Consider the following 12,506-nt stretch of genomic DNA (forward strand, 5'->3'; position numbering starts at 1 on the left):
GGGTATGGGGGACTTTTGGGATAGCATTGAAAATGTAAACGAGGAAAATACCTAATAAAAAAAATAAATTATTAAAAAAAAGCAGTTGACCGAATTTTATTTCATTCATTATGCAACATTATTTTGCATATGTGATCAAATTTTTATAATATTTACACTGCAACCTATTAACACATTTGGATCCATGTTAGAGTGCATAGAACACGGTGATGCTCTATACACCGGGGAAATCGTGAGTGGGAAGGAAGCCGAGTATGGAGCCGCTGAAAGTGAGGACGGTGTTAATAGTTAGCATGAGACGTGGCAGAAAGCAAGGGTGAAGTCCATGTCTGTGGATGGAAGTCACCGAATGTGGTATTACCTCCTGGAAGACTGTGGCGCAAACAAGAAAATAACGGCTTCACCCAAGAGCGAGGCGTCGCACGGTCGCTGAGTGGTTTGATGGCAACACACAGGGTCACTGAGTGTTTTGATCATGTGTGCTGTGGGATCTCAAACTACTGAAGATTCATAAATAAAATTTTGAGAGAAAAAGAAAAAAAAAACAACAAAGAAGCAATAAAACAAAAGAAAAAAGAAACAAGGACCAGCAGCTGTTTTAGATGTTTCTCCAGATGAACTCTTCCTAGGCTCAGGGTTCAAGTGTGCTATTAGAGAAACTCCCAACAGAAGGCTCTGTGGGATGGTCCCTCAAAGTCCCTGGAGCTCTCCGTTCCCTTGTGCTCTTCTGTCTGTCTTTTCTCTCTGCTTTTTCTTCCTGTGAGACAGGCCAGCCTAGGCTGGCTTCAAACATGATCTTCTTCTCAGCTTTGAGTACTGGGTACACCGGCTTGTGCCCACCACGCCGAGCTTTAACTCTTAAATGTGCCAGGAAAGCACGAGGTTTGGCATCATCCTGGGCTCAGGGCCATGAAATCAAAGTCCCTGCCAAGCCCGGAGCCTCTTTCTTGCCTCCGGCCACAGGCGGTCATTTTCAGCTCCTCTGGTAGTTACTTCCACATTTCCAAATAACAAATGCACATACAACTCGTTATGGGCTGGACTGTGTTTCCTTCAATTTCATATGTTGAAAGCCCAAATCCCCAGTACCTTAGAATATGACTACACTTTGAGGTAGGGTCTGTATGTATTTATTTTATGTATATGAGTACACTGTTGCTGTCCTCAGACACACCAGAAGATCCCATCACAGATGGTTGTGAGTCACCATGTGGTTGTTGGAAATTGAACTCAGGACCTCTGGAAGAGCAGTCAGTGCTCTTAACCTCTGAGCCCTCTCACACAGTGCAGGGTCTGTGTGTATATATATATGTGCGTGCATGCTAATATGCAACATGTCTGCAGGTGAGGTTAACCTCAAATGTCATTCCTTGTTTTTTGAGACAGGGTCTCTCACTCCTCTGGGTCTCACCAATGAGGCTTGGCTTGCTGGTTGATTGGCATCAGGGGTCCATTTGTCTCTGCTGGATTCCAAGAATGGCAGCATGTCTCAGATTATCACCTCCTAATAAAAGTCTGATAGCAGGGCTCTGTCAGTATCTCATTCTTGGCAGCAAGCCTAAAATGGCTTGCTCCTCCTCCTCCTCCTCTTTCAATGTGGGCACTAGGGATTGAACTTATGTCTTTATGCTTGCCAGGAAACCCTTAACCAATTATCTTTTTTAAAAAAATTATTTATTTTATTTATATGAGTACACTGTAGCTGACTTCAGAAACACCAGATCCCTTTACAGATGTAAAGGGATGTGAGCTGGGATTTGAACTCAGGACCTCTGGAAGAGCAGTCAGTGCTCTTAACCACTGAGCCATCTCTCCAGCCCCTTTACCAACTTTTAGGCCCTGACAGGGTCTTTAAAACAGCACCTAGGATTAAGTGGGGTCATTGAGGTGCAACCTTGTTTAATACAAAGGTATGTTTATAAGTGGTCAGGGCTGGGTGTGGTGATGCACATCTTTGATCACTTGAGGGGCAGCGGCAGGCAAATGTCCGTGAGTTCAAGGATAGCCTAGCTTCAGCATGGTGAAAGGACTATGGGACACTGAAATGGTTGGTGGAAGCATGAGGGACATCAGAGTCTAGCACTGGGTCCCTGAGGCCACAGCCATGAGAGTTGTGATTTGACAGCTGCTGATAGGCTGGAGACCTTTAAGTGGCTCCTGGGCAGGGCCAGTGCAGAGGAACCTCCAGACCCTCTTGCAAGTTATTCTCTGCATATTTCACATATTCTCTGCATATTCCACATATGCACCGTGGCATATGCACACTACACTCCCCAATGATAATAGTGTATGTTTTAAAATTAAAAAGTATTAGAAGATATTAGGATATGGAAAGTCACAATGAAGAGACAGGGAAAGGCGACATTTATAATGGAAGCAGAGAGGCCCAGCAGCCAGCTGCCCTGCAAGACTCTGCTATGAGCTTTAGACCTGCAAACCTGGGAGGAAATACATTTCTGCTTTTAAAGATGTGGGGGTCTGCTGTGAGTATGCAGTGCCCACCAAGGCCAGAAGAGGGCACTGGACAACCCTGGGACTGGAGTTACACACGGTTGAGCCAATGTGGGTGCTAGGAATGAAATCTGGGTTCTCTGCAAGAGCAGCCAGTGCTCGGAACCTCTGAGGCATGAACAGCTCCAGCCCCACTCCTGTTTAAGCCACCCAGTTTGTGGTTCTTTGTCATGGTGGCCTTGGCAAACTGATAAGACTACTATTACTTGATTTATCAATTTTGGACAAAATTTATTATTTATTATTTTGGCAGCTGAGGAATTAGTTCTCTTGAAGCATTCCTGCCCCCCCCTTTCCGCCTCCTTATCCTCGCAATATAATTTCCCCACAATTTACAGTTAAATCAATAGTGTTTACATTATTGACCAAGTAAATAAACTCTTTGGCCAAGCAATAAAATACTATTACATTTTCTTTCCTTACGGCTTGGTTTTTACCTAGAGTCAATCACAGCCATTTCTTCTCAATCATTTAGTTCTAATTATCTGCAGTGATTTACCCCGCCAATGTTCCATATGTAGCAGTAGGTTTTGTTGTTTTGTTTGTTTGTTTGTTTGTTTGTTTTTTCTAAATGTTTAACCCACATCTAACTAGCCCCTTCTTCTCCCTGGAGAGCGGTTTCCATGGACCTCTTCCTCCTTCCCTCAGGGCTGTAGCAAATGCTGCCTTGGAGGGGGGGTCCCTTCCGCTGTTCTTCACCACTGCAGAAACGCCTCTCGTTTCACTGAGGCTTGTTCTGCAGTGGGTCACTAGGTGTGTCCTGGGAACCGCTTCCAACCGATCAAGTCTCCCCTTTGTTTCTGCTGGTAACTCTCACGTCTTTCTGATTCCTTCCTGTGTGGAGGAGTGTCTCCTCTGCTGCTGACTTCACAACCTTTCCTGGAACTTTGCTGGGGATGTAGCTCCACACTGAAGCACAGCTGAGCAGACACGAGTCCTGTGTGAGCAACTACCACTGGGGAGATCTTGTTCTCGCTGGGCACAGGTTTGCGGATGGCACAGAGCCTTTTAGTCTACTGTGGTTTTAAAAAAATGTACAACTATGTTCATTTATTTGTTCTTGTGACATGTGTGCATACCCTAGTGTATGTGCGGAGGTCAGAGGACAGCTTGTAGGAAGAACTTCTCTTCCCTTCTATTCTGTGGGTCCCAGAATGGAACTTAATCCATCAGGGTTGGTGAGGAGCCTTACTCACTGGGCCACCCTTCTTGCCTCAAACCCCGCCCCGCCCCGCCCCACTGCCTTGTTTTAAAGATTGATTTATTTTTATTATGTATGTATGGGTGTTCATCTGCATATACATATGTGCATTACACATGTGCCCGGTGGCTCCTGTGATCCAGAAGAGGGCATCAGATTCTCTGGAACTAGAGTTACAGGTAGTCATTGGCCACAGTGTGGGGGTTGAGAACTGAAGTAGAGGCATCTGCAAGAGCAGGCAGTGCTCTTGACCTCTGAGCATCTCTTCAGCTCTAAATAGAGCCTTAAACTCCTACAGTTCAAACAGTGCGCTCTGATAGGGCAGGCACAGGATGCTTGCTTTGGTTAGGGCGATGGCTGTTATGAAAGATCTATGACTAGCCAGGGAGACACAGGGAAAGTGTGTTCTAGGAAGAGAAGACATGTAGCTGGCTCAGAAGAGAGTGCACAGAGGCATAAAGAATGTCAAGTCGTAGGTAGTACAGTACCGTGGTTAGAGCTGTGGATTCTGGACAGCTGTGTGTTTTTTCTACGTCCCAGCAGTGTGGTCTTAGGCTGGTTAGTTAACTTCTCTGGGCTTCAGTCCTATTATCCACTATGATGTGATAATAGTATCTCATAAGACTCGCATACATTCTGCAACATATAAAATGGAATCCTCAGATGGAGCAGGGCCTTGGTCTTGGCCTATAGCTCATTTGGTAGAGTGCATGCATTTATGCAGGAAGCCATGGGCTCTGATCCCCATTACCTTATAAAACTGGGTGTGGTAGAACACATCTACAGTCCCAGGCAGCGGCAGGAGGACATATCCTCTTCTGTCCTCTCTCTCCTCTCCTCTCTCCCCTCTCTCCTCCCCTCTCCCCCTCCCCTCCCCTCTCCTCTCCTCTCCCCTCCTGTCTCCCTTCCCTCCTTTCTTTTTTCTTTTCTTCCTCCCTTCTTTCCTTCCTTCCTCTTTCCCCCTCCCTCCCTCCCTCCCTCCCTCCCTCCTTCCTTCCCTCCCTTCCTTCCTCCTGTCCTTCCTTTCAAACAGGGTTCCTCTGTGTAACCCTGGCTGTCCTGGAACTCACTACATCGACCAGGCTGGCCTTGAATTCACAGAGATCCCCTTGCCTCTGCCTCTTGAGTGCTCAACTAAAGCTGGTGCCACCATGCATGGCCTTGACTTTGTTTTGGAAATCCCTTGATAGGGGAGTTGGCTTTGATTTCTAGGACCTATATGGTGTCTCACAGGCTTCCTGTTCCAGGGGATCTGACAATCTCTTCTGGTCTCCACAGGCAACAGGCAGACACCGTGCACAGATAGACACATGGGCAAACTAGGCAAGGCAAGAGGTGGGGGCAGCTCAGGAGCCATTCCTGTAATCTGGCAAAAGATGCTCGGGGTACCAGGGGGAAGATGGAAGCAGAAACACCTCTCAGGAAGAAACAGTAGGGCCCAGTGACTGATGGCTGTGGAGCATCCTCTCCACAAGAGGATCTCTTTCATCAAGAGAGGGAGGAACCATGCAGGCCCACTGGGAATGAAGGGCCCCAAACGTCCCCAACCCACTCCTGCATTTTCCTTTGCAGTGCTGGGGATAGAACCTAGGGCCACTTACATGGCAGGCAAACACTACCACTGAGATACATACACTCCATGTAGCTCTGGCTGGCCTCAAACCATGATGCAGCCAAGGATGACCCTGAACATGCTTACACACACCATACGCACATAAGCAGTCATAATAAAAATAAATTTCAGAAAAGATCCCTAGCTGGCGGGCTGGAGAGATAACTCAGCAGTTAAAGAGCATTGGCTGCTCTTCCAAAGGAGCCAGGTTCAATTCCCAGCACCCACATGGCAGCTCACAGCTATCTGTAACTCCATTCCAGAGGATCTGGCACCTCACACAGACATGCACAAAACATTAATGCACATCAAAATAGGAATAAATCTTTTTTGTTTTGTTTTGTTTTGTTTTTTTGTTTTTCGAGACAGGGTTTCTCTGTATAGTCCTGGTTGTCCTGGAACTCACTTTGTAGACCAGGCTGGCCTCGAACTCAAAAATCCGCCTGCCTCTGCCTCCCGAGTGCTGGAATTAAAGGTGTACTCCACGACGCCTGGCAGAATAAATCTTTTTTTAAAAGGCTCCCTGACTAATCCACTAATCCACTCCAGCCACTTTCATTCACCAGACCTCTAGTTTTCAATCTCCCAGGCCCTTCCAGGGGGCTTCCAGCACTGCCCTGACAGAACTGGCCAGCTTCTTTTTTGACCTTCGACAAAAGCCCAGAGCCATTTCAGGGCTCTTGCTTCTGTGGCCCTTCTTCTGACGTCCCTCTATTTTCCTTGTGCTGTCAAAACAAAGCCCCTCACTGGAGGCTGAGCTCAAGGGCAGGGTTGGTTTCTACTATCCCTGTGCCCTGGGGCGGGTGACGTAAAATAGAAGTTTAATAAATGCCTGCCACTGGTGAGAACCAGCCAGCTCTTGTTTTGATGTTTATATCCGAGTATCCATGATATGTAGGTACATAAAACCACCGCCTTCTCTAAGCTGCCACGTGCTCCATCCAAGGAGGCCGGCGTGAGTTCTATGAGGCATTTTATAGCCATGACAGGGACAGCGATGTCAGCAGGGGTGTCATCTTTGGAAACTAAGGACAGGGGTTTGGTGCCATGAACGGTCAGTTAAATTGTAATTGGAGAGAGCTGTTCTTCTGAAAAACCCTAATGTTCCTTAGTTGAAGCCAAATGGCATCCAAGAAGGGGAGAAAAATTTTTTGAAATGTCAAAGAAATGATTTCCAATTTAGTGCTCACAAGCAGAGGCTCTAATGATCAGCAAAAAACGAGGAGCAAACAAATTAGCACTAATGGAGAATGGCTTTTGGAAAAGGGGATTTAATTTATAGTCAGCCAGTCATGGCATGCAGCGGGCAGTAAAGTCAGTTTCACCCGCTTGATCAGAACTGGAGCTCGCATGGAATGCCAGAGAAAAAATGTCCGCACCATCATGCTCACTGGCATCTCTCTGGAAGTGGCAGCCAATTACAATTGCCGATATTTTACCTTGGAGAGAAAACGGCGTGAAAATCATAGTACATGAAATTAAAATCCAGATTAGAAGCCTTCGTCCAAATTGTCTGTGGCCTTCTCACCTTGGCAAAGCCCTCTGCGAGAATGGCCAGCCTACTCTGTCTTCTGCCCAGAACGGACCCTTGGATCACCTCTTCATCGTCAGAGTTGATTAATAAGTGGAGTCTTAGTTGCAAATCACTCTACAGTGGCGGAAAGAAAGGTCCTTCAAGTAAGTGAACCAAAATCACGAAATTTGAAAACTCCAGCCCACGCTAAGCGAGAGCCCCTTAGCAATACTCAAAAGGAATTATCAACAATTAAGAGAAGCCAGGCATGGAAACCCAGCCGGGGAGACTGAGGCAGGGGAACAACCATAACTTCAAGGCTACTCTGGGCTAGGTAGCAAGTACCAGGACACCCAACAAGGATAAATGTTGCAAGATCCTGTCCCAAGAAAAACCAAACTAAGCCAAACGAATAAATAAAAACCAAACACACAAAAGAACTCAATATGTCTTGTTATTAGATAAGATTTCCCAGACAGTCCCCCGGCCCTTGCCAATTCCTTTCCCAAAATTCTGAATAAAATACATCCATAAAAGCAAGAAAGCTCCAAGCCGTGGGTTATCTGCCTGCCTCACACCCCCAAGTCCCCTTACAGATAAGGTCATCTGCTCCTGTTCCTGGGGGCTTCACAGAGCAGAATCAAACAAGGCCTTCTCCTCCGAGACTTGATTCCTCACTCTCAGGAACTACGATGTGGTGACCCACACCCTTAATCCCAGCCCTCAGGAGGCAGAAGCAGAGGCAGGTAGATCTCTGTGAATTTGAGGCCAGCCTGGGTTACAACGTGTGTTGCAGGACAGTCAGGGCTACATAGAGAAAACCTGTCTCAAAACAAAACAAAAAACAAACAAAGCAAAAAAAAAAAAAAAATAGTGCCACTCTCTGGTGACCAAACATTCAAATCTATGAGCCTCTAGGGGCCATTCTTACTCAAGCCACCACATTCCACTCCCTGGCCCCATAGGCTTGTAGCCATATCATAACGCAAAAATGCAATCAGTCCAACTTCCCATAGTCTATCACAGTCTCAACACTGTTTAAAAGTCCAAAGTTCAAAGTCTCTTCTGATACTCAAGGCAAGCTCTTAACTATAACTCCTATAAAATCAAAATCAAAAGGCAGATCACATACTTCCAACATACAATGGCACAGGATATGCATTAACATCCTAAAAGGGAGGGAAGGAAATACAGTGAGGAATACTGGACCAAAGCAAGATGGAACCTCAGCTGGAGAAACTCCAAACTCTGCATCTCCACGTCTGATGGTTACACACTCTTCAGATCTCCAACCTCTTCCAGCTTTGCTGACAGCAACATACTTCTCTCTCTTGAGCTGGTTCTACGCTGTTGGCAGTTCTCCTTGGTGGGTATCCGATGACTTTGGCACCTCCAACATCTTGGGTCTCCCAAAAAAATCCAGGCTTTGCTTGTCATAGCTTCATGTGATGGTCTCTCTGGGTCTCCACGCAGGACTACCCCGATACACACCTGACTTTCTTTACCCACAGAGAGAGACTCCACAAGCCCTTTCTTGTATCCTGGATTTTAAAGTCGAAATCACATTCCTGAAGCCGCCAAGTTCTGCTGCTGTCTAGGGCTAGAACACTCGTGTAGGGATAGTTTTTTTGCGTCCTACTTTTAATAAACATTCACCCTCTCCCTTGCCCACCACCCAGCAGAGGTAGTGGAATAGAAAAGTTGTTAGGATATGGGAGAAGTGGACCCGTTTAGAAATGATTCTTTGGAGCAAATACCATCTGCGTAGTCAGGAGATCATAAGTTCAGTTCACAGTGGCAGCTTGATACACTTGCAAACACTTCATGGATAAACCAGCAGTCCAGTTCGGTAGTGTCAGGATAGCAGCGTCGATGGAGTGACCTAGCAGGAACAGCCAGGCCTGAGCTGAATCAGCATGAGGCAGCAGGAGGGATTAGGGCCATCAGGGACACCAGGAGTTCTTGGCTGTGCCTCTCTCAATGAATTGAAGATCAGCGAGGAGACGAGACCAAGAAGCGTTCCAGAACTAGCTCCACAAGCAGGCCCCTCTCAGTCTCCTGAGTCCTATTTATACTCCCTCCGAACATCATGCATCCTCAGCCTGATGTCTCGCCTCAGCATGTGAGTCTGTCTTAGCAAAACTCCACGGGAGTCTGTGTCAGCTGACATCACTCTGCCAATCAGCCTAAGTCCATGGACGCAAGAAGCAGCCAGCACACCACCACAAGTTTCTTGGTGCATTTCTCTCTATGGAGCCTCGACAAATGGAGTTCAACTACGCAATGTAAGGAGCGATACATGAGTGTTGTTGGCGAAGAATCCTTCATCATTCGTCCTCTCTCGTGCTTTAGCAGGACGTCCTTTCACCCATGTCTGCTTTAGTGAAACACTCGTTCAGGTGTCTGCCCCAGCAAACCACACAACGGACTCTCCAAAGAGCCTTAGGTTTCCGCTTCACACGGGCCCCTCGTCCGTCCATCAGCGTTCATCAGCTTTCTGGTTTTGATGGTTTCCTTCACTGCTCAACCTCCCCTGAGATTCTTTGTCACGAGTTGGAAGCTTTGCTGGGTGAAGTCTTTCCTGAAGTCACCACTCCCTTTAGTCTGATAAGCATCCAGTTTTTCTTTAATTTTTAAAAATCTCCTTGAGCATTGGACTTAGCTCCATTACACTGCCTGGTGCTCCTTTCCTCCTCCAGTTGGACATTTTGTATTTTTCTTTTCCTTTTTTAAAAATTTCTAATTTATTTCAAAGATTAGTTGATTATATGTAAGTACACTGTAGAAGTCTTTAACACTTTTTCTTCTCGCTCCAGTCCCAATTGCTCTATGTAGCTGTCTTCAGACACCCCAGAAGATGGTTGTGAGCCACCATGCCGTTGCTGGGATTTGAACTCATGACCTCTGGAAGAGCTGTCAGTGCTCTTAACCCGCTGAGCCATCTCTCCAGCCCTATTCTGTATTTTTCTTGCTCAGTTTGCTCCCTTTCATTATAGATCTGTATGTGACACACTCTTTACGAGGCTGCCTTGAAATCTCCTCAGCCAATGCCATTAATCCAAAACTCTTCAGTTTAGCCTTAGGCAATCTGGGCGGGGGGATACAAGGGCAGAAAGCAGCTACATTCTCTGCTGAAACATCACATGAATGGTCTCTAGGCCACACATAATGTTCTTCTCCTCTGAAACCTCTTGAATTTGGCCAGCACGATCTTCATTGCTCTCAGCACCAGCCTTCCAAACTCCTACTAGTGTGCTCCATTAAGGCTAGCTTAAAATATTCAACTGTTTTCCTAATCCAAAGTCCCAAAGTTCACACTGCACCCATAAGCAGCACAGTCAGGTCTCACCCAGCAAGACTCTGCCTCTTGGTACCAATTTCTGTCTTAGTCAATGTTCTATTGCTGTGAGGAGACACCATAACCATGGCAACTTTTATAAAGGAAATAATTTAATTGGGGCTGGCTTGCACTTTCAGAGGTCTAGTTCATTATCAGCATGGTGGGAACACGGGGGTAGACAGTGAGGCATGGTGCTGGGGAGGAGCTGAGAGTTTGACATCCAGACCCCACCACACTGGATATCTCCTTTATCTCTCGCCACCTTTTTAGTCTTTTTAAAAATATTATTTATGGTTATGGGGCTGGAGAAAGGGTTCAGCAGTTAAGAGCACTGACTGCTCTTCCAGAGGTCCTGAGTTCAACTCCCAGCAACCACATGGTGGCTCACAACCATCTGTAATGGGATCTGGTGCCATCTTCTGTTGCGTCTGAAGAGAGTGACAGCGTACTCACATACATGAAATAAACAAATCTGTATAAAAGCATCACTGTTGTTACTGTGTGGATGATGTATTTGGGAGAGAGGGTATGTGTATGGCACAGGACAAGCGCCGAGGGTCAAAGGTTAATGGTGTGGAGTTGGCTTTGTCCTCCCTCCTTTATGTGACTTTACGGAGGGAGTGCAGGTCACCAGGCTTGCTCAGCAAGCACCTTTAGTTACTGAGCCATCTCACCATCACTTGTCATATTTTTTTTTTTTTTGAGGGATTTTCCACTGAATCCGGACCTTGCTGATTTGGCCAAAGTGACTGACCAGCAAGTCTCTGGGATCTACCTGACTCTGCCTCCTCAGTTCTGGGAAAGCTGTGTGGCACCCCTGCAGCTTTTTTTTTTTTTTTAAGATTTATTTATGTATTATATATAAGTGCACTGTAGCTGTCTTCAGACTCCCCAGAAGAGGGCGTCAGATCTCATTACAGATGGTTGTGAGCCACTATGTGGTTTCGGGGATTTGAATTCAGGACCTTAGAAAGAGCAGTCAGTGCTTTTACCACTGAGCCATCTCTCCAGTCCCCCCACCCCCCAAGCCTTTATGTGGGTCCAGGGGGTCTAAGTTGGTTCCTCACACTAGCTTGGGAAACACTTTACTGGCTCAGCCATCTCCCCAGTTACTCCTCAAGAGTTTAAAGTGAGAGTCCCCTCGGCTGGGGGTCATATGCTTTCACTTACCCATTTCCCCTGTGATTTTATCTTTTATCTCTTTGCTGGATCTCTCTCATCTGAACAAAAGCCTGTACCTCCTAGCGGTTGCCAGCGAATGACAAAATGACTCGCCTTGCAAGTGTTCCATCCCCCCCCCCTTCTTTTAAGACGAGTCTCATGTAGCATAGGCTAGCCTGGAACTTGTTATGTAGCTGAGGATGGCTTGAAGCATTTAGACTCCTGGCTGGGATTCCAGGGACATACCACCATGCTGTCACCTCCCACTCACTCTCAAGCCACTGACTCTTTTGTTCACTGGAATGGCACTTGCAAAGGTTGCTAACAACTTCTTTTTTTGTAAATCCAGTGCCATCTTTCAGGTTTTATTTACCTTATTAATCATCAGCCCTCAATACTTTCCTCCTGGGTTCTGTCTCCTACACACCACACCCACTCATTCCCATCACCCAAATAGCTTCTTTTTCTGTTTATGTATGTATGTATGTATGTATGTATGTATGTGTTTATTTATTTATTTATTTATTTTGGACAGGGTTTCTCTGTGTAGCCCTGGTTGTCCTGGAGGTAGATCAGGATGGTCTCGAACTCACAGAGTTCAACTCCTCACAGCTGGAATTAAATGAATGCACCACTATGCCCAGCTCAGAAAATATTTACTAAATGTAAGAAAGCTGTACTCCTGTACTCGTCTAAACTACTTGGACTCACACATGAAAGGCCGTGTCTTAAATCATTACCCGAAGACCCCTTCCCAGTCAGGCAACCAGTCTCAACCCACAGGTTTAGAAGGACCCGGTTGGCACGAGCCGCCTAACACTATTTTGTTCGTTTTTTCTGCCTCCAGCCTGGGAACTGCGGCTGGCGATGGAGGTAGATGTAGTTAGAGGTACAAGTTCAAGTTTTCTACCAAGTACCAGAAGACGAGGTTCTGAGATGCCCTCTGCAGACCCGTAATACTTCATTCAACTCTCCCACCGACTCTTACCTTCACAGGAGGGTGCGGTAGCTCCGAGAGCGCTGCCCCACTGACCAATACTTGATCCAAGATCAAGAGAGTCAGCCAATTGCTGGGGCCCAAAGACAGTAGGGGCGGGGCGCGGTTGCTAGGGCCGGGCTAGTGGGTGCGCCCGAGGCGCGAAGCGACTCCCTGGTTGCTAGGCAGGGA

The 12,506-nt window shown here is 46.6% G+C and overlaps 1 protein-coding gene across 5 annotated transcripts in view; it reads right to left on the bottom strand.

Moving 5' to 3' along the window:
• Positions 1–12,490, bottom strand: part of Armh1 (armadillo like helical domain containing 1) — a 42,118-nt gene extending 29,628 nt beyond the window's left edge. For 2 of the 5 annotated variants that reach the window (XM_021160638.2, XM_021160636.2), the window contains exons 1-3: positions 12,327–12,464; positions 6,853–6,972; positions 4,201–4,348 (exon numbers count right to left, since the gene is read on the bottom strand). The gene's annotated coding sequence lies outside the window, so the exon portion shown is untranslated. Of the gene's footprint in view, positions 1–4,200; positions 4,349–6,852; positions 6,973–12,326 lie in introns of all 5 variants that reach the window. The other 3 variants (XM_021160637.2, XM_021160635.2, XM_029476510.1) reach the window with 3 other exon arrangements.
• Between the last annotated feature and the right edge of the window lie 16 nt (positions 12,491–12,506).

The sequence above is a fragment of the Mus caroli genome, chromosome 4 (assembly GCF_900094665.2).
Source record: "Mus caroli chromosome 4, CAROLI_EIJ_v1.1, whole genome shotgun sequence".
Lineage (NCBI taxonomy): Eukaryota > Metazoa > Chordata > Mammalia > Rodentia > Muridae > Mus > Mus caroli.